This window comes from Eriocheir sinensis, unplaced genomic scaffold (genome assembly GCF_024679095.1).
Source record: "Eriocheir sinensis breed Jianghai 21 unplaced genomic scaffold, ASM2467909v1 Scaffold215, whole genome shotgun sequence".
Taxonomy (NCBI): Eukaryota; Metazoa; Arthropoda; class Malacostraca; order Decapoda; family Varunidae; genus Eriocheir; species Eriocheir sinensis.
In genome coordinates, this window is record NW_026111516.1 from 339,032 (window position 1) to 352,812 (window position 13,781).

A 13,781-nucleotide genomic window follows, 5' to 3' on the forward strand; every position below is an offset into this window, starting at 1 on the left:
GCAGCTAGGTGATTAGCAAATACCCATCAAAATATTCACCAAGAAGAACAGAAGCTGTTGCAGCCTGTCAGTCCTGATATTTTTCTTCATTTGGGAGGTAGTTACAGAAAGCACTGGAGTAAAGACCCTCTCACACAAGCACACACACACACATACACACAGTCATGTTAATAGGATATTCGGTGATACGTATAGAATGGTAAGAAATATAGGAATAGCCATAGACTTCACAATCTCTTGACGGGAAACGGGCGCCAAATTCTTGTAAGAGGGGCTTTTCAAAATTCTAAAATTTAAATATTTTCAAACCAAAGCTTGAAGTATGACCTGAAACTAAAACAGGCACCTCCTTAGGCATATGAGTTCCATGAGCAGCGTATCAAAAATTCAAAATCGCCTCTAATAAAATCCTGACATTAATTTTTTTTATATAAGTGTAACAAAAACAAAAGGCTATAAAATCCTCAGATTTTACGCTAGATGCAATAAAACATCACCAAATGCAGAGATAATCACTTATATTTTCAGAATCAATAGCAATATTTAGCATATCTTATAAGTTTTGCCCAAATAGCTACTTATATTTTTTTTTATTTAGTGCAATTTTACGAAGTTTTTAACATCTAATAATCACTTAATTTTCATTAGAAACTTAATACTTGAGGAAAGCATGAAACATCTTAATTTTACTCAACAAAAGCAAAATATTCATTTTTCTATATATACAATCACAACTTATTTTGGTTGAATTCGATGTTATTGCCGAGCACGCCTTGTCGTTATCTGCCTCGTCCCTGAACAATCACTTTAGCCTTTTGGCCTATGACTTGTGGGCTCCCGGCCAGTTTCCTGGACTTGTACGCCCTGTTCCTGCCTCTTCTTCCTGCTCCTCCTCGATACTGCTCCTCTTCCTGCCGGTCGGCTGCTTCAAGGCCTTGTTCTTCCTCGCTTTCTGAGGTCACGCCCTTGGAGAAATTAGCACCAAACAGTTGAAGAGGGACCTGCTGATGTGCAAGATGGTGTTGGCCAGGCGGAAGCCCCTCCTGGCACCTGTACCCCTGCAAGGTCGGGTCTGAGGTCGCCAGGAACTCAGTAGGAGGTGCCTGAACCCTCCTGTGGCGCATGGCAAGGAGAGGAACCTCAACTCTGCGCCCTCTTGTCCTCCTTGCATCAGGGAGTCCCACAGCACATCCCGGCGACGCCATGTGGGCTGGGAGAGATGGCCGCTTCAGGACCGCCTGCCTGTCTCAGCTCTCCCCTGTCGCACCAGCTCTCGACCAGGGCGCCGAACATCACAGAGGGCGGTCGCCTCTCGAGCTCCACGGCAATCTTCATCTCTCCTGCTGGCAAGCTCCTGGCCAGCACTGGCCACAGAGAGTTGGCCTGGACCTTCCTGGCCAGGCATGAGCTGTTGCCGATCACAAGGAGGAGCAACCGTCCGCCGTATGTGGTCCGCTGGTCGTCGGCCAGCTCCCTGGCAGCTGGGCCAAGATCACCTCGTCGCCGCCCCTCCTTCTCCTCTGCCTTGCCTGTCCAGGTCGGCCTGCACGCCCTCGGGAAGAACCCGGAGCTTCAGCAAATGCAGGCGACGCTGAACTGAGCTGAGTTGCCATGTAGGCACTAACTAAACGTACATTTCTTGTTTTAATACGAAACTGTGGACTTACTATCCTACAGTTAACATTCAATTTACTAAAAGATTTCAACCTAAAGTTACGTAATTTGCCATTTTTTACACAACGTTTTCAAAGTGCGCATGGTAAAAGTTATTTTATATAAGTTACCTTGAATCTCGACCAAATCACTCTAGAGACACTGCCTGCTTTTGTATGCACTAAAACTTGAAGATTTCGTCCTGTTTCCACTTAAATTCGGAGTAAGAACGCAGAGTGTGTTTGAGTTGTCGCAGTGAAAGTCGCCATAACAATCGGCCCCTTACGCGAAGCCAGCGCGCCAAGACTGAAGAGATTTCCCGTCAACTAGTTGTGAAGTCTATGGAATAGCATTCCACTACATGGATAAGGATATGATGAAAACGATAGTAACCACTATGATTAGACCAAAATTGGAATATGTGGAAACTATGTGGTCTCCCCATAAGAAGAAAACAAAAAAAACTAGAAAGAATACAAAGGATGGCAATGAAAATGGTTCCAGAACTGGAGGGATTGTCATATGAAGAAAGGTTAAAGGAAATGGACCTGCCAACATTGGAACAAAGAAGAGAAAGGGGAGACCTAGTACAAATATATTTAAATTATGGAATAAAATGGAAGAAGTAGACAATGAGGAGTTATTACTAAGAGAAGGAAGAAACACCAGCAACACAAGAGGACACAGTAAAAAATTGAGAAAAGGAAGATGCTTGAGAGACATAAAGAAATACAGCTTCCCGCAAATAAACATAGAGGCTTGGAACAGACTAAGTGAGGATGTAGTATCGGTGAAGAGTGTGCACAACTTTAAGGAAAAGCTGGACAAATACAGATATGGAGGCGGGACCACACGAGCGTAAGCTCAGGCCCTGTAAAACTACAACTAGGTAAATACACAGACAAATACATACATGTGCACATAAACAAAAAATACAGACGTGCACAAATGTATGGGCACACATGTGCACAAACGGAACATCTGAATGCATGCATGTGGGTGTGAGCACATGCACATCTGTAATTCACCATGGTCTAATCATATGAATAACATGTGATCCCCAGCCAATATCTTTCCTAAATTAGCTGGAAGCTCTGATAACATATCTTTGGCTATTGCTAGAACCTTAAATCACACCCACACTCATGGAAAGTGGGATATAATCCTTGACTGACACCTGGTACCCTTTACTGCTGCATAGAAAGGGAACATGGATTTCAGGAGATGACCCATCCATCACCACTCCAACTGAGAATCAAACCCAGGACCTCTCAGTTGTGAGGCAAGTATGCTAACCACTGCACTATAGAGCTCTGTATGTGTGCACATGGATGCGGAAGTGCATGCATGCACTTATGTTTTTACCTAGTTGTGATATACAGGAAATTAACTATGTTGATGGGGTCCCATCTCTGAGTCTCAAACTTAACTTTAAGCCACTGCTGAATTAGAAGGTGTTCAACATAGGGCAACAGAGACGATCTCTTCCTTGCATAACAAACCTGAAGGTGAAAGGCTCTCATCTCTTAGCATGTTCTCTCTTGATGTTGCCTCTGAGGAAAACTGAATGTTCCATAATGCTTAAAGACTTTATGAATGTGAACAAACACAAATTCTTTATAATTGATGACAGAATTTGAACAAGAAATAATGGCACAAAACTTGTGTAAACAAATTAATTCAGACTAAGTGAAATTTTTCTTCACCAATGTTGTTGTAGGACAAGAATGGAATAGACTCCCACCTTCACTAGTGCAGTGCAACTCGATTGAATCATTCAAAATAAAATTGGCAGCCACTTCCTTCACTTTAATATTAGCTAAGGTACAAATGCAAAGTTTAGGTGGCCATTAGATTGTATGTGATTTTACTTAAGTTTAAGGACAGACCACCTAGTTTGTACCATAGGGTTTGTGTTGTCAAAATATCTATGTAAATCTATATACAGTGGCCTTATGTCTAATAGGTGTGTCCAGTGCGTTTTATGTCCAACGCAGCATTTTTGGGGACAAGTATTTTTTTATTAACTTGCTACAGTCAACAGAAATGGCCCACTCACAGAAATTTGCAATACTTAATCTAGCAATCGCCATTATACAGGACTCCTACCACACTCTGTCCAGCACATTTAAGCAGTACAGTAAACCCTCGATATAACAGACCTGCTTATGAAGGATTTCGGATATAACGGACAAGGTCAGACGGTCAGAAATCCACGGGGACCAACCGAGAATAGTTTTTGAACCACCCGCTTCTGGTAACTACAATAGCATCTGCTAGCCACCTCACTCTCCTCCCTTTATCTGCTGCCCCATCCTTTGGTTACTGTAGTCTTTTTCAGTCCACCTAATGAAATATTTTCCTCCTTGTGGTTTCCATTCAAATGAAGAACGCACAGTGGTACCTCATGATTCGAACACCTTGCAATTCGAACAATTCCCAATTTGAACACATTTATCAAACAAATTTTGTCCTCCAATTCCAATGTACGTCGCAATTTGAACACAAACAAACGGCTGCAGACGATGCCACCAGTGTAGCCAAGTCGGTGAATGTGATACCGTGGACTCCAGCCCCAAAAAGCGCCAACCTGCAACTGCCATTTTTTCCCGCACACTCCCTTGTAAAGTAGCCCAATTGCGCAGGAAAAATGTGGACCTGGCAACGCTGGAAGCCATTCTTGTCAGTCACGCTTGAGCTTCCCTGCTTTGAACGCCACGCTTTGTTGTGTGTGTGTGTGTGTGTGTGTGTGTGTGTGTGTGTGTGTTAGAGAGAGAGAGAGAGAGAGAGAGAGAGAGAGAGAGAGTGTGTGTGTGTGTGGTCTTGATTAATTTCTTGTGTGTTTCGATACACGCAGAGGATGTGTGGGACCGGGAGTGTAGTAGAAAAGAGAAAAATCTCGGCATTTCATTTCCACCAATACTATAAGATTTTGAGAACATGACATCATGCCAGACTTGTTTGACTTCTCTTTTCTTGCATGACGGAAATATTTAACTAAGAGGCCGCACTGATGCATTACTATTAAACCTTTCCATCCGTGACACAGACGTTGACGTCACAGCATGGAAAGGGTCAAGAGGAAATGGAAGAGGATTAATCCTCTTCTAAACCTCTCAATCCTCCTCTAAATTCCTCTTAATCCTCTTCCATTTACTCTTAAGAGGTTTAGAAAAAGATGAAGAGGAAATGGAAGAGGATTAAGAGGTTTAGAAGAAGATTAACTCTTTCCATACGGTGATGTCGTCGGACGCCGCCGTCGGCGTCACCGGAGTGAAGGGGTTAACCATGGGATGGAGTGTTGTAGGATTTATCAATGAATGCTCTTATTTTGCCAATAGTATTCATTACAACGACATGAATAATGTACAGCACTCAGATTTTTTGGTGTAAACATGATAGTGACCATTACAGCTCTGATATTTTCCTTGTTTGGTACAGGTAACTCTCGATTTACGCGAGTATTGTGTCCTAGAGGAGGTCACGTAAATCAAAAACAATGTAAATCAAACAAGAGGTAGGTTTCTATCGAAAAATAAATATTCACTTCATTCAATGGAGAGAGAGAGAGAGAGAGAGAGAGAGAGAGAGAGAGAGAGAGAGAGAATGTCCATATCACCAAAATATCCACTCAGGCACTCAGTCTCAGCCTCACTCGTGTGAGGAAGAAATGAGGGACACCATGAGCGACTGGATAGTATTGGTACCGGTACCGAGCAGTCTAGTACCGGTACTGTACTGTATAGTTGGAAATTGTTAGTACTGGCATTGGTACCGGTACCTGCCCACCTATTGTTGAGTAGTGTGGCAGCGGGTACTGTATTGTTGTTCATGTGGTGCGCAGGAAGAACTGAGCTCAGCTGTGTGGCCGCGGCGCCGTGAGTCCAGGTGCGTTAGACATCTGGTGGCCACTCCATAAAATATCGCATATAAGTGAAAAAAAAAACATGTAAATTAAACATTTATTTGGATTTTGGTCCCCGCGTTATTTAAAAAACGGGTAAACCAAACTTGCGTCAATCGAGTTACCTGTACAGAAAAATGTCAATTAAGCTCTCCCCAGCTGGGCACGCAGGGTTGGCTCAGGCAGAGGCTCCAGCAGGGCCACCAGATGGCAGGTCCAGCTCAGTGAAGGACCCAATTCACGGACTGGTGTTGTGAGAAATACCTCCTCGCAGAAGTAAGTCACTCTGCTGCCCACCACACATGCGCACTGGGGGAATGCACGGCAGGAAAACAATAATTTGCTTGGTTTTGTTCTAGTTTGTCCACTTGTGATCTTTTTGAGTGGTGAATGAAATGTAAAAACTGTAGGCAAGTTGAACATCTCTCTGCGGGGTATTTTGTGGCTGCAGCTGTGGGCTGGAGCGGGTGTACAACAGGCATTGAAAAGTTAATCATTTAATAATCTGTAACAGAAACAGTTATCAGATTATTTCATAACACACCAAAAACTACGCCCCCAAAAAGTTTCGTCGGCCAGTGCGAGATTTGTGCACTTGTAAAATTTTGCCCATACCTGTTACAATACGGCCCCCCCGCAGGGCCCCATTGCCAACCTGCCAGCCTCAGTGCCTTGCAGTCTGTCACCATGTGGCTGCAGCGGCTACCACAAGTCAAACCTCACCATTTGCGCATATATGGCGGTCTGAAGGTGCACAAATGGCAAATGCGCAAATGGTGAACTTAATAACCTATGGTGAAAAATACATATGGGTGGTCACGCCCCAAAGCCCCCCTACCAGCAAAAAAAAAAAAAAAAAAAAAAGTCTACTCTCACTTTTTTTTTCCACTGTTCACCTTCTTAATTACTTCCACCCGTGCTATGATCATCATCGGGTTCTTCCGGGGTTTAGGCTTCGATGACGCTGTGTGCAGCATGATGGTGGTGCAAAGGTGAGGCAGAAGACATCGAATAATCGGTCACCACGAGACGAGGAGAGGCGATCGGGTTATGGCGGGAAACGACATGTTGTGTACGTTGGCGGCAGAGGGCGCGCGGGTGGTAGACAGCTGTAGATCGCCAGCGGAAGCCATTTTGCTGCCAGAACAGCTAGTAAACGTCCTCAGAAGATCAGCGGACGCCATTTTGCTGCCAGAACAGCTAGTAAACGTCCTCAGAAGATCAGTGGACGCCATTTTGCTGCCAGAACAGCTAGTAAACGTCCTCAGAAGATCAGCGGACGCCATTTTGCTGCCAGAACAGCTAGTAAACGTCCTCAGAAGATCAGCGGACGCCATTTTGCTGCCAGAACAGCTAGTAAACGTCCTCAGAAGATCAGTGGACGCCATTTTGCTGCCAGAACAGCTAGTAAACGTCCTCAGAAGATCAGCGGACGCCATTTTGCTGCCAGAACAGCTAGTAAACGTCCTCAGAAGATCAGTGGACGCCATTTTGCTGCCAGAACAGCTAGTAAACGTCCTCAGAAGATCAGCGGACGCCATTTTGCTGCCAGAACAGCTAGTAAACGTCCTCAGAAGATCAGTGGACGCCATTTTGCTGCCAGAACAGCTAGTAAACGTCCTCAGAAGATCAGCGGACGCCATTTTGCTGCCAGAACAGCTAGTAAACGTCCTCAGAAGATCAGCGGACGCCATTTTGCTGCCAGAACAGCTAGTAAACGTCCTCAGAAGATCAGCGGACGCCATTTTGCTGCCAGAACAGCTAGTAAACGTCCTCAGAAGATCAGTGGACGCCATTTTGCTGCCAGAACAGCTAGTAAACGTCCTCAGAAGATCAGCGGACGCCATTTTGCTGCCAGTACAGCTGGTAAACGTCCTCAATATCAGCGGACGCCATTTTGCTGCCAGAATGGCTAGTAAACGTCCTCAAGATCAGCGGACGCCATTTTGATGCCAGAATAGCTAGTAAACGTTTAATTTTCGCCGCTTATAAAGGACTTTCATTAATGGACTAAATTCCCCCCCAATTACTCTGTTATATCGAGGGTTTACTGTTCTTCAAAGAGATTAAAAAGAACAAGTTATTTGAAGACTTGATTGCATGTCAACAAAGGATGCATTGTTAGCAGCAATCACAAAGAGTCCTCCATTTACTTCTTTGTTTTCATAGTGCTTAAATCATATGCATATCATACCATGCAAATTATCTACTAATAAGTGGGTCTTTCTACAAAACTCAGGTAATAAAAATATGAAATGGATAACAAAAAGGATCAAAGCTATAAGTAGTTGATCAGCTGATACTTGTAAACAGACAATAATATATGTCACAAGAAGCAGCTTAGTGCACCCATTGTGGACATTTCACAGAAGACAGTCAAACTTAAAAAGAGTGAATTACTAATAGACATACAGCAAATAAAGTTAATGGAATTCAACAACTATGAATAAGAATATGAAGCTTTGTTGATTTGTGATTCCACTGTGGAGGTGACATGACCATCACTGCCACCTTTACAACACACAGCCATCTAGGAAGTGTTGCAGACACAGACTTGGCTAGGCACATGTCCAGCACATCTTAACAACAAACACAAACAACCTGCACTGCCAGGGTTCTAAAGGCTGCAGTGTCATGGCCTAATCAGCCCTCAAATCCACTAAAGAAAAACCACCAGACTTAAGTGAACCCAAGATTTTTTACCTAGATTATAATTTGGTTCCCTGACTTGACCGGGCATATGTCCGACAATTGCCAAACCATGGATTTTGTCTTGGAAATTCAATATTTGACCAATTGAGGGTTGAGTGTATTTTACAGAAATTCTCCAACAAAATTCAATTTTTCCAAAGGTTCTCTTGTTTGTCCAACACTAATTTCATGCAACGAAACACGATCTCTGACCATAGTCCCGTGTTGGACATGAGGCCTGGAAATTTACATTTTTGGATCAAGAAGCCTTTTCATTCAGGCTGTAACAATAACTAATAAAGCTGTTGAGAAAGCTCTATTTTTTTATCATTTTTTATACATATTTATCTAATTGAAGTTTCTAAGGTTTGAAGTATGCTCGTATTGGCCTGTCTCATATATGCTTTTGTCCAACTTTGCTTTGAATTCATGAATGTTCTTAGCTCTAACTATCTCCACATACAGACAATTCCAAGTACAGTAAAACCCTAGCAACTGGCAAATGCAGGGATACAGAGGTGCCAAATAAGCAGAACTTCTGCATACTTGAGGTATCTTCCCAAAGTGCCCCATGAAATTTCATTGAACTAAACATGTTTACTCAGGTACTACCCACTCAGAAATGACTCCTGATAAGTATATATGTACTTACTGGTGCCCACAACTGCTTATTCCTTCCATTGAACTGCAGCAACAAGTCCTTAACTAGGGTATCGGCAACAAAATCCACAACAGCTCTTACTTTATTAGGAGACAGTGCCATGTTGATACAGGGCAACTGTTTTGTTAATGTTGTAGATATGGGCAGCTGACCTTAACTGTGCGTGACACACACCCAGAAAAGTTGGAGTTGCCGGTTGCCCCTACCGCCAAAGCAGTTGGAGGAAAAAGGCCTAGTGTAACACAAGCTTTAATAAGTGGAAGGTGGTGATGAAAAGAAAGGGAAGAGATGTTATTGTTTGGAAGGGGAGTCCCCTTCCATATTGTGTATTTAATGAAAGCTACACAACAACTGATTGGGATGTACGTTTTGGTCCGAGTAGTATTCAGTTTGCTCGGTTCTTAGATTTGAGTGAGTACTAATCGGTTTACTCGATTCTTGCAATTTAGTATAGTTTCTGTTGCCATTTGGGACCTTAGCTTTATCTTTAGTGTGGGACCTTAGCTTTATCTTTAGTGGTCTGTTTTTTCCTTCCTTGTATCTTCCCAATCTAGTTATTTCACCTACTTCTTCCTCTATCTTTTCCTCCTCTTCAGTATTCATATTTCTCAATATATTTTTCACCTTACTCCTCTCAGAACTCTCTCTCTGAGCCTTCACTGGGTTTTTTCTTCCTTGACACCAAACACTATAACACACTTTTTCTTTTCTGCCGTGTCCCTCACCATTATTTCTCAATTTTTTAGTATATTCACAACTTCTTTTTCTATGTTTTGCCTCTGTTCCTGTTGCTGTTGTTCCAGGATTTCCCTAAAGCTCGTTTTTTCCTTGTCTTTTTCACTTCTCCACTCCTTCAATTCATCACTGACCACATCCTTAATCTTTTCCTCTACCTTTACACCCGCACTCTGCTGATCATTTCCTATCTTCTTTGCTACCTTTCTTTTTAACATTTCTTCCATCTTCTTCTCCATGTCTTCGTTTGTCCCCATCACATTAATCTCTCTTTCCGTTTTCAAAATTTGTATCTCATGGTCTTTTTTTAATTTTTCCATCTTCAGTTGCACTATTTCTTTTTGGCTTTCCAACTGATCCTTAGTCAATTTAATTATTTCTTCTCTCAAGTTCTCTATCATTTTCTTTATCTCCTCGTCTCTTCTCCTTGCCTCATCATCTCTCTTTTTCCACTTCGGTCAGTGCCTGAATCACTTCCCCAAACTCCGCTCTTAACTTCCTCATTTCCATCACTATTTTGTCACAGTCCTGCTCCACTTTGTTTATCCTTTTCCACTGTACCGGTTCCATTGTTGATTTTGGCATGAAGCCCTCGAAACTCTCCCATGAGTCCTCTCCCCGTCGATTAGGAGACTCCACCATCTTGAATCTTTGTTTACCTTTCATCCAGCCTCCTTCCTCTCCTTCTCTCCCCATTATACTTATTGCTTCTCACTCTCTCATATTCCTCTCAATTTCTAAACTCCTAGGAGACATGACTCAAATAACTTAGCTGTTGCTCGGGCCCTTCTGACTGACAAATATTGTTGTTCTCTGCTTCGTCTGTCCACGTCCTCTCACTTCTGTGGTCGGTGTGTGTGTGTGTGAATACGTGCATGCTATTTACAGTCTCCCAATTACATTTTTGTTTATAATAAAACTTCACTTAAATTAGGGACTCATCCCTGCTCAATCCTGCCTGAATACTCTTGGTACGTTTGGAAAATAATCATCAAATGATGTTTGCTCAAGCTGCCTTGCTTTGTGTATGTGTGCACAACATGCATGTGTATGCTTTTTCACACCCATGTATGTGTTTGAGAGTGCTTGTGCATGTAATAACACACAACATTGACCTATATCCAGAACTGGTTAGTAAATAGCTACATAGCATCACCTTTCTTATCAAGCTGCTTGATTAATAACTACATACCACTAACTCATTTACCGCAATGCTTAGTAAATATCTACACAGCATCAACTTATCAAGCTGCTAGGTAAATAGCCTCACCCTATTATAATACACACAGAAAAGATTAGTTTTGTGGAATGAAACTTACTTCATAAAACTGAATTTAAACCATCACAACTTAGGATGCTGGGAAGCTATGGATGCTCACGGAAGTCAGTGAATGAAGAGACGATCCAATTCATAACCTTCCAGCCATTACAAGTCAAAGTAATCCTGTAAACAAAAAATTATTGTAAAATTTCTAGAACAACTATGATTGTAATATAAATAACATAACAGTTCCAGTTTGCAGATTTGCATATATTTGTGCCATGGTATGAAGAGTGATTAGAAAATAATTCACAAATCAATCTGATGAAGGCAACAGCTTTGCTACCTCAGTGACCTAGAGCACTGGCTCGCTCAGCAACCTCTTCATACATTCATAAACAGCCTGGATATGGTTAACATCTCAGCCTTCTATCTACAAACTAACCATTCAGCTGTAACGGTCCAAATGTGTATTAAGTGAATGAGTATGGAATGCAAGTGAGTGAATGATTATGTATTACAACAAACGACAAGTGAGCGGATGTGTGAACGAGTGTGTGTGATAAGTAGAGATTATTGGCGTGAATGAGGGTGTGAATGAATGAAAGACGGTTCTGAAATCCCTCATCTCCAGTCTCAAACCCTAGAATGATTATTAGTTAGCTAGCAACAGATTATTTAGTTGTAATGCAGAGGTCAGGGAGTACACCGGGGAAGTTGAGTGCGCAAATAATAGCAAGTCACATGAAGAAGAGGGAGGAGCTTAGCAAGGAGACCAGGCGAGGCAAGGCGAGGCACGGGGCAGAGAGGGAGAGAGACCGACGAGCCGTGAGGACGCACGTTGAGAGGTTGGCGTGACCGTCCATCATAGCCCTGTGAACACCACCACAGCACAGCAAAGGCGAGGCAAGGCACAGCACAAGCCCAGCAAGGCGAGGCGAAGCAAAGGAGGGCAGAATACAGCCTCTTCAACAACGCCTTAACCAGCCTTGCCGTCATAACCACCTTCACGGCTTCTTCAACCACGCCTCAGCTCGTAAACACACAACCACAGCCTCTTCAACCACGCCTCAGCTCTTAAACAACACAACCACAGCCTCTTCAACCACGCCTCAGCTCTTAAACAACACAACCCCGGCCTCGTCAACTACGGTGCTACAGTTACCGGCCCTGGCAGCCTACACCTCCCCGCCGGCACCTCACTCGCCCCAGGGCCTTCCTCCATCCTGCATCAGTCATCACTTCAAGGGTCTTCAACACAGATAGGCATTCAAATGTTCCCCAATCTCCCTGATAGACAGTTAGGTTCAATAATATTCATTTATGTATGTATTCATTTAAACTTGTCACTCCGCTAATTAACCGCAGAGGGACTGTAACTATATTCATACACAAGAAAAGTTATTAAGTTACTGTAAGTGCTATAATTTCAAGCCTGTCAACCTGCCATTTGGGCATTACTGAACACACACCCACACCCACACACGCATGTTAGTGAATTATCACCACTCCCCCCTTAACTAAACATTGTCTAAGAGTGGTTCACACGGGAATCCACCCACCTTCCATCATTACCGCACTAAAGGTAACCATCACAACCCAGAACGAGTGTTCACTTGTCCTGAGGCTTATCTCAGCATCATTGAAAACCGCTCGGAAATAGCCAGACGACCACCCCGCTAACACGTTACCATCTAAACAGTGGCCGTCAGAAGGAATGTAGCGTTGGCTTGAAAAAAAAGACGTTACACAGCCAATAGACTGAATTGGCTTAGCAGGTGTTACTATACACTGCCACTCTTAGAACTTCCCATGAAAGACCAAACCATCTGCAGACTGTTCATTTCAATTGGTGTGTTCCTGTAGGCAGTTATCACATATTACTGTTTAAGATAGAACACACTAAGATGGTGCCTAGAAATTCATGATTTTAATCTTTTTTTTACAATAAAGGAAGCAGCTCAAGGGCAAAACAAATGAGAAAAAAAAAGCCCACTAATCACTGCTCCAGTATAAAAAGGCTTAGATGAGTGGCATAAAGAGAGGTGAATTTTGGGTGGAGATGTGTCTTGATACTCTTCCTTTTGAAAGAGGTCGATTCATAGGCAGAAGGAAATACAGATGAAGGACGGCTGTTCCAGAGTTTACCAGTGAAAGGAATGAAATGAAGATGTGACTAAATGAAGATGTAGACTAAATCTTGCATAAAGGGTCTGGACAGTATAGTGATGAGATAAGTAGAAAGTAGAGTGCAGCAGGGTCACAGGAGGGGAAGAGGCATGCAGTTAGCAAGTCTGGAAAAGCAGTCAACACAAAAATATAAATAGAAAATAGAAGGAAATGCAACACTGCGGCAGAATTTAAGAGATAGATGACTGTCAGTAAGAGAAGGGGTATTGATGAGACGAAGAGCCTTAGACTCTACTCTGTCCAAGACAGCTGTGTGTATGGAGCCCCCCCATGAGATCCATACTCCATTCGAGGGTGGACAAGGACCTTATATATGAATAGCATCTGTGAGGAGGAGGCGCCTTCCTGTCCACTGAGAAAGTGAAAGAAGGCATAGAGCACCTCAAGACTGTTACTCCTGCCATGGCTGCTGAACTGGTGGACTATTTTAACACAACCTATGTCTCAGGAAGCTACATCACCCAACAGCTCGAGAATTCCCAGGGCGCCAGGTTGTATGTTGTACCCCCGATGTACCCCCCCGCTGTCTGGAATGTACACGAGGCAACATTAGACGGCAACTCCCATACCAACAACATTTGTGAGGGTTGGAACAATTTCTCAAACTTAGTTGGACACCACCATCCCTCTGTATGGAAGTGAATACAGTGGTTCCAGAAAGAACACGCTACCGTGGACACCGTGGT

General features: G+C 43.1%; 1 protein-coding gene across 1 annotated transcript in view; it reads right to left on the reverse strand.

Annotated features, from left to right (window-relative positions):
• Positions 1–9,709: 9,709 nt before the first annotated feature.
• Positions 9,710–13,781, reverse strand: part of LOC126990857 (uncharacterized) — a 43,416-nt gene continuing 39,344 nt past the window's right edge. The window contains exon 6 of the mRNA XM_050849510.1: positions 9,710–11,088. The gene's annotated coding sequence lies outside the window, so the exon portion shown is untranslated. The remainder of the gene's footprint in view (positions 11,089–13,781) is intronic.